This window comes from Papaver somniferum, unplaced genomic scaffold (genome assembly GCF_003573695.1).
Source record: "Papaver somniferum cultivar HN1 unplaced genomic scaffold, ASM357369v1 unplaced-scaffold_33, whole genome shotgun sequence".
Lineage (NCBI taxonomy): Eukaryota > Viridiplantae > Streptophyta > Magnoliopsida > Ranunculales > Papaveraceae > Papaver > Papaver somniferum.
In genome coordinates, this window is record NW_020644373.1 from 4432766 (window position 1) to 4441953 (window position 9188).

Genomic DNA, 9188 nt, shown 5'->3' on the forward strand with positions numbered 1-9188 from the left:
AAATCATTCAACCATCACCATTCGAGCCATCATTCCCCTACTCCTCTAGCTTTCTATAACATCAATTCCTCGATCTTTTCCTCTCACAGGAACCCTAGGTTAGGGGTTGATGAAATAGATGAGCTAGAAAAGCAATTAGGGCATGGGAAGAACAAGAGAAGCATCAGGAGAAGGATTGGAGGCATGGGTCGACATCTACCAGTGTCAACAGTGATTAGGTAAATTTTAATAATTTTTATAAGAACCCTAATTTTTCTGATTTGGGAATTTTTTTTGGGGAAATCAATTGTACGTCTAATTGAAGCATGGGTTGTTTGATTGGGTTGCAATCAGTATGTTAGGTGAGTGAATCTTGGATTTTTGGATACACCCTAACTTCACTGATTTTTGGGGATTTTTCTTATATGTATAAATAGGGGATGTGTGAGGAGGGGTAGAGGGGGATGATCTCTGGACTAGCCAGTAGAGAATTAAACCAAAATATTATGCAATTCCAATTTCAGTCTTCTTATGCAGTTAACAGTTGATTGTTGTGTGTATGTTATGTTTGAATTATTTTGCATGATGAATGTTGATGCTGTTAACATGTTTTTCATGAGCTAAGTTACTGCAGCTAAGGCTCAGATGAAGTCTTAGTGCATTGTTGGATGATGAATTGCTAGGTTAGAGCCTTAATGCTTGTTTTTCTTGTGCGATGGGAGAGATTAGTGCTCATCTGTGTGCTTGTGATTGATTGTACTGTCAAAAGACAGTCAATGCTAGGAGCACATTAGTTGAGCAAGCTGATTTTCTTTCCATTCCAATTGTATGCTTAGGGTCTGAATTTCAACCTAGAACTACATTGTTTGGCTAGGACACCAAGGTGGATTCTAATCCATTAGCTTAGCCACAATATCCTTCTCAGTCACTTACATTTTCAGTCTTGCTTTGCTTCAAATTCAGTTTATATTTCTTAGCTGTGTTGCTCGCCTATTGTCTTGCAATTTGTAGTCTCTGTGCACTGAAAACAGTGCACAAAATCTCCCTCTGCCCTTGGCTTCCAAGCCTTGGTTCTTAGCTGTTTTCTTTGCTGCTTTGCTTTACCTTGCTGCTTTGGTTCTTTACTTCTGCCACTTTGTATGCCATATTACTTTGTCTTGCTCACTGTCTCCATTGTTAGCTTAGGTTTCTCTTATAGTGCTCCCACTCCCTATGGACTTTCCCCTGCTTTTCTTCTATTCTATAAACTTGGCCTTATATACTTGCAAGAGTTTTTGTGTGTTTTCCATCCCACACCAATTACAAGATTAGCAGGTGAGAATAGGAAATAATGATGAAATGGTAATGCTGGCTTAGATGTATGTGTAGGATACAAGGCTGGAATGAATGGAGTTGTGGTGATGTTGTTGTGTTGTGCAGAATTGCAAGTTATGATTGCAGGGGATAAATGAATGCGGAAGCTGAGTTGCTGCAAGGAATGATATTGAGGGAGATGGCAGTACTGCAGAAGCTGCAATTGCCGTGACAAATATGTCTAGGTTGCAATTGCAGGGATCATGAGATGAAGTTACAGTGGCGACTGAAGTGGTGATTGAGCTGATATTGTAGAAGTTAAGTTGGTTGTAGCTGGATGTTATTTGCTGTGAGATGTAAGAAGCTACAGATGGTTGTGATGCTATGGCTGAAGCTACAGTGCAATTTGCGTTGTTGTAGCAGTGTGTTGTTGTTTTCTGTGAGTTGATACTGATGCAGGAAGTGATTGAAGCTACTGGGTATGATTAGATGAATGCTAGGATTGATACAAATGCAGCTGTCAATGATGGGATAAAGTGGTGCTAACTGATGCAGTGAAGTGGTGTTTGGATAATTGTTGGTACTAGGCTTGTGGGGTTGCAGGTAATGGCATCACAGGCGTAAAAGTTGGTTATGTGTCTCAGCTAGAGTATTTGGTAATGGGATAGTAGCTGAGTTTGAAGATTTAGATGAATTTGAAGCAGATTTGTGGAGCTGTAACGGATGGGAGAATGTGATTGATCAGCTGCAGGTTGAGCTGATGTTAGAATTACAGAGAGGGCATTGGCAGTGTTGGCTGGTTGAAGCTGTGTGGATGGCTAAGTAATGCTTGGATGAAGCGCCATCCTGGTGCTAATTTGATCATGGCATGTGCAAAATGAGCTACGACCGTGCACTGGCTTTGGCCTAGACCAAATCAGCTGAGTTAGCTTCTGACTCGGAACTGACTAGATTCAGCTGACATCACTGAGTTGACTCGATGGCTCGTCCTGACTCGGTCCAACTTTGACTGAATTGACTGTCTTTGACTGGTGGCCGGTTTGATTTTCCCGGTTACCTGGGTTATTTTCCGGTGACCTATCGGCCAACTTCCGACCATTTGGTACCAGTTTTCCGGCGACTACTTTTGGGACATATTCTCATATGGGCTTGGAGGACTTCTATCTATTGGACCTCTGAAGCTTGACCTAATATTGAAGACAAAAAAAAAAGCTACAAAAAGGGAAAGTTTTCTACAACTTATATATCACGTATTATTTTCTACTTGGAGCTTTGGAAAGAACTTCTTCTAGGGTTTGCTTTCGTTTGTTTTCGTCTTCTTTACTTTATTGATTATGATTATGATGAACTCCATTATTATGAGTAACTAAATACTACTATTGGTTATGGGATAAAAGTTGATTTCTCAAATATTTTATTTGAATCTATGGATTAGTTTTGTCTCAATATTTTATTGTTTTTGATTCATGGTCTATATTATTATAGGATTTGATTGTTTGATTGGTTGAGTCCGGAATCAATCCGACTTGCATTAATCTCTAAAGCTATATTAGGATTTTCAATACGAAAAAGTTGTTTGTCCCTGATTTTAAGTAGCATAATTGTGGGTAGTGCTTGTAGCGATATATCCTACTAGTCACATATGAATCATAACCTTGGTTAAATCGAATTAGTGCTTTTACACGTTTGATTGCTTTGATTAGTCTTGTTCCATAAATCTTAAAGCTTTTAGGGAGTTAAACTTAATTGTGCTTTTACACTTTGGGTTACTTTCTAGGAAGAATTCACATATGCATCTTTTAATGTGGTTGTGATGAAATTAGGGAATTAGCGAGATATTCTTGCGATCAAGGTATCCTAGGGATTTTAATAGATGAGAGATTAAAATATCAATTCTAGTCATTGATGAAAATACATGTTTTTGAATGATACTATCCCGTGACCAATATCTTCTCCTTATTGATTATTCAAATTTTCTTTATTGTTTTCAATTATTTTATTTGATTTGCTAAAACAACAAAAATCCCCCCTTGGTTACTTAAGAAACTAAAATTTTATAACAACAAAAGCCTCCCTGTGGATACGAACTCTTTCCTACCACATACTATATTTATTGTAGTTAAGTAAGAAAGTGAAATTATTTTTGACGCCTACGACAACGATCAAATTTTGGCGCCGTTGTCGGGGAGGCATACGGCTTGTTATTAAGTTTTTTAGTTTCTTATCATTACTTCCGCTTCCATATTTGCTTTTTGTTTCTTGTCTTGTTTCTCACTTGTTTGCGAGAATTGTTTTCAGGTACCTAATCTCTGGCTTCTAAAGATTGGAACTATCCAAGGTGCGGAATGGCCACTCGAAGAAGCACAATACTCCAACCAAGTCAAGGTACAGCGGAAGAACAACAGTTAGAAGTGGAAGAAGAGTTACAACAAGAAGTTTTAGAACAAGAGGAACCGGTTGAACAAGAACCACCTTTTGAAGAAGAAGAAGAAGCAATGGGTGATGCAAATCATACACTCGAGGACTTGGCATCTCACAAGTTGGATACACAACAAGGGTGTATTCAAACAAACTCTACTTTTGAGATCAAACCGGGGTTGCTTAGAGAATTACCAAAGTTCCATGGCTTGGTGAATGAAGACCCAAACAAGCATCTTATGGACTTCCACATCATTGTCACGGCCATGCTTCCAGCGGATATTGAAGCGGATGGTGCAATGTTGAAAGTTTTTCAATTCTCGTTGATGGATAGTGCTAAGGATTGGTTGTGTTATTTACCTCCCGGAAGTATCAAAACATGGAATGGGTTGAAGAAACTCTTTTTAGAGAGGTATTTTCCTGCATCAAAGGCTACTCAAATTCTCAAGGAGATTTGCGGGATGAAGCAAAATGTGGGAGAATCTTTATATGAATGTTGGGAATGATACAAGAGATTGGTGGCAAGCTGACCTCACCATCAATTCAGCAACGCGATGATTATCCAATACTTCTATGAAGGAATCCAATCAAGCGATATGAATCTTCTTGACGTTGCGGGTGGTGGTGCACTAGTGAGCAAAACGGTGGCACAAGCTAGAGAATTTATTGAAAACATGGCAACAAACTACCAACAATTCTTGAGTCGTGGTTCGGATGTGCTTCTTAGGAGAGTAAATGAAGTGAGCGAGGTGGAGGAACTTCGTCAACAAATGGGCAACATGACAGCTATGATGCAACAAGTTGCAGCCGCGGTGATACCAAGTTCTTCTCAAGGGTATGAAGACTCCAATGAACAAGCTAATGTGATCTTTCGAAATCAGCAAAGACGGTATGATCCCTACTCCAACACTTACAATCCAGGATGGAGAGATCACCCCAATTTTAGCTATGTGAATAAGCAAGGAGCTGTTGAACAACCAAATTCCAACCATCTGAGTGGATTTCAACCTCAACAACAACAATTCTAGCCTCGTCAACAATTTCACCAACCACCACCACAACAACAACAACCTCAAAATCAGGGGTCAAGTATGGAAGAGTTGTTGAAATCTTTTATGCAAAGGACGGAGAGCACGGTTAAGGAGTTGCAAACTCAAGTTGGTTCTATGGCTATTGAGTTGAATCAATTAAAGGCACAAAATAGTGGGAAACTCCCTTCTCAACCTATTAACCCAAAAGGGGATGTGAATGCTATTACGTTGAGAAGGGGTACACAACTTGTGCAACCCGAAGTTACTGATTCGGGCAAGGTGGAAACACCAAAGGAACCTATTTTGGAGGAGAAGAATGAGGATTCTCCCCAAACTTCTGAGGTACCTATTCCTAACTCTAAAACTCCGGTTTCTATTTATATTCCTCCTTTACCTTTCCCTCTCAGATTCGCAAAGTCCAAGATGAAGGAACTAGAAAAGGAGATTTTAGACGTTCTAAGAAAGATTCATGTGAACATACCGCTCGTAGATGCTATAAAGCAAATGCCAAAGTATGCAAAGGTGTTGAAGGACTTGTGTACCAACAAGAAAAGGTTCAAAGACAATGAAGTGCTAAGTGTGGGGTAGAATGCTTCGGCAATCTTACAACACAAACTCCCACTAAAATACAAGGATCCGGGTAGCTTTGACATTCCCGTCACAATTGGTACCACTACATTTAACAAAGATATGTTGGATTTAGGTCCATCCGTTAATGTTATGCCTGCGTCCATGTATAATTCACTTGAGTTAGGTCCTCTTAAAAAGTCTGGAATTGCGTTACAATTAGCCGATCGCTCTAATGTTTACCTAATGGATATTGTTGAGGATGTTCTTGTACAGGTTAATCAAATTGTATTTCCAGCTTACTTTTGCGTGTTAGAGATGAACGAAGGTTCACCGGACTCGTCTCTTCCATTGCTACTTGGGCGTCCCTTCATGAAAACGGCGAAAACAATTATTGATGTGGACAAGGGAACGTTGACTATGGAGTTTGATGGAGAAATAATATGTTTCAATATTTTTGAGACGATGAGATATCCTAGTGATGTCCACTCTTGTTTATCCATTGATGTTATGGATACATTGGCACAACAAGTGTTAAGTGTTCGAATCGAATGGTGATGATGCCTTGGAAACCGTTTTAACTACATCCATGGATAATGGTGTAGAGTGTGGTAATGAAGTCAAGGAAGCCCTTGGTGATCTTAATTCACTACAAGGATGCCCGAAAACTCAAAATATCTCTTTTATTTCTTTACCATGCAGCGATGAAAACTTTTACCATCTATTGTTAAATCTCCAAAATTAGAATTGAAACCTCTCCCAAGTCACTTAAAGTACTTGTACTTGGGTGACAAGGAAGAGTTACCCGTGATTGTTTCTAACGAGCTTAGTGAATTACAGGAGCAAAAACTTCTAAGGGTGCTAAGGAAGTACAAGACGGCCATTGGATGGACAATCGCTGATATCAAGGGTATAAGCCCTACCGTTTGTATGCATAAGATTCGTTTGGAGGACGATGCAAAGCCTACAAGGGAAGCGCAACATCGTTTGAATCCTCCCATGATGGAAGTTGTGAAAAAGTAGATACTCAAGCTTTTGGAAGTGGGTGTTATATACCCCATATCCGATAGCAAGTGGGTAAGCCCGGTGCAATTGGTACTAAAGAAATCAGGTGTGATGGTGGTGGAGAATGATAAGAATGAACTTGTCCCAACTCGTGTGCAAACCTGTTGGAGGGTTTGTATTGATTATAGAAAATTGAATGCCACCACTAGGAAAGATCATTTTCCATTACCTTTTATTGATGAAATGCTTGAACGTTTAGCTGGACACTCTTACTATTGCTTCCTTGATGGCTATTCAGGTTACAATCAGATTGTGATAGCACCGGAGGATCAAGAGAAAACTACTTTCACTTGTCCGTTCGGTACTTTTGCTTATAAAAGGATGCCTTTTGGCTTGTGCGATGCTCCATCTACCTTTCAAAGGTGTATGATAAGTATCTTTTCAGAATACGTTGAAAACATAATCGAAGTGTTCATGGACGAATTTAGTGTATTTGGTGATTCATTTGACCTTTACTTGAACAATTTGTCACTAATCCTTGAACGATGTGTTGAAACAAATCTTATGCTGAATTGGGAGAAGTGCCATTTTATGGTAACTCATGGCATAGTTTTAGGCCATATAATATCTTCTAAAGGCTTGGAAGTTGATAAATCTAATATTGACCTTATTCGTGCTCTAACCCCTCCCACTATGGTGAGGGAGATACGTTCTTTTTTTGGACACGCGGGTTTTTATCGTAGGTTTATCAAGGACTTTTCCAAGATAGCGTCACCACTTTGTAATTTATTGCAGAAAAGATGTGGTTTTTAACTTTGATGAAAAGTGTGTGGAGGCATTCAATCGCTTGAAAGAGCTTTTGATTTCAGCCCCTATTATTAAACCACCGGATTGGAGCAAGCCTTTTGATCTTATGTGTGATGCTAGTGATTATGCGGTTGGTGCGGTGCTTGGGCAGCATGTGGGGAAGATACCTCATGCTATTTATTATGCTTCTAAAATGTTAAATGACGCCCAACAAAACTACACAACCACTGAAAAAGAGTTGTTAGCCATTGTTTTTGCTTTGGAAAAGTTTCGCTCTTATCTAATTGGTACAAAAGTTGTTGTCTTTTCTGATCATGCAGCACTTAGGTACTTGCTAATGAAGAAAGAAGCGAAACCGAGGCTCATACGATGGATTTTACTCTTGCAAGAGTTTGATCTTGAAATCAAAGACAAGAAAGGAATTGAGAACACCGTTGCGGATCACTTGATCCGTCTTGCTATGGACAAGGAAGTTATCCCATTGCGTGAAAGCTTCCCGGATGAGCAACTATTTTCAATTGCCTTTGGAGAACCATGGTATGCCGATATTTTTAATTACTTGGTGTCTAAACAAATCCCAAAGAACTTGTCTCGTGCTGAGAGGGACAAACTTAAGAAGTTGGGAAACCAATACATATGGGATGATCCGTACTTGTGGAAACAGTGCAGCGACCAAGTAATAAGAAGGTGTGTTCCCGAATGTGAATTTAATTCTATATTGTCTTTTTGTCACTCTTATGCTTGCGGAGGAAATTTTGGGAGTAAGAGAACCGCTCACAAGGTGCTTGAAAGCGGTTTCTATTGGCCAACCTTGTTTAAGGATGCATATATATTTTGTACAACTTGTGATAGGTGCCAAAGAACATGCAATCTAGGTGCTCGAAATCAAATGCCACAAACTTTTATTCAATTTATTGAAGTTTTCGATGTATGGGGTATTGATTTTATGGGTCCTTTTGTCAACTCCCATGGGAATTTTTATATCTTACTTGTTGTTGATTATGTCTCTAAATGGGTGGAAGCTAAGGGCACCCCGACTAATGATTCTAAAGTGGTTTCAGATTTTGTGCAAGCTAATATTTTTGCAAGGTTTGGAATTCCAAGAGCCATAATTAGCGATGAGGGTTCTCACTTCAAAAACAGGTTCTTACAAAACTTGTTGAAGAAGTACAATGTGTCGCACAAGATTGCAACACCTTATCATCCCCAAACAAATGTACAAGTCGAGGTTTCCAACCGAGAGGTGAAATCCATACTTGAGAAAACGGTGAATCCAACAAGGAAGGATTGGAGCATGCGACTTAATGATGCTTTGTGGGCTTATAGAACCGCATACAAGACACCTATTGGCATGTCTCCTTTTAGGCTTGTGTATGGTAAACCTTGTCACTTACCCGTGGAGATTGAACATAAGGCGTTTGGGCTATTAAGCAATGCAATATGGAGATGGATGGTGCTGGAAAACAAAGGAAGTTACAACTCCAAGAGCTAGAGGAGCTTCACAATGATGCATTTGAAAGTTCACGCATTTACAAGGAGAAAACGAAGGCATTTCATGATACTATGATTTTTAGAAAACAATTTTGTGTTGGGCAGAAAGTGCTTTTGTTTAATTCTCGCTTGCAATTATTTTCGGGTAAATTAAGGTCACGTTGGATTGGACCTTTCATTGTTACTAATGCGTTTTCTCATGGTGCAGTCGAAATTCGTAGCATAGCTACATGCAAGGAATTTAAAGTTAATGGGCACCGGTTGAAACCATACTATGAGAACTTCTCTTCCGAAGTGGTGGAAGGAGTTAATTTTGTGGATGCAATCCCTCTGGAGGAGTCATAGAAAGCAAGGAGATAGTCGGGCTGACGACTTTAAACCAAGCGCTAAGTGGGAGGCAACCCACCGGTTTTGTATCTTTACCTTTATATTTTTATTTTTTTTTAAGTATTTTTATCTTTGTTTTTGCATATTATTTGTGTAATTTCCCTCCTTGAACTTCACTTTAGATGAGTTAATTTACATTGAGGACAATGTAAAGCTTAAGTGTGGGGGAGCATTTATATGTTTTTAGAGTTTGATGTTTTGTTTTTTTTT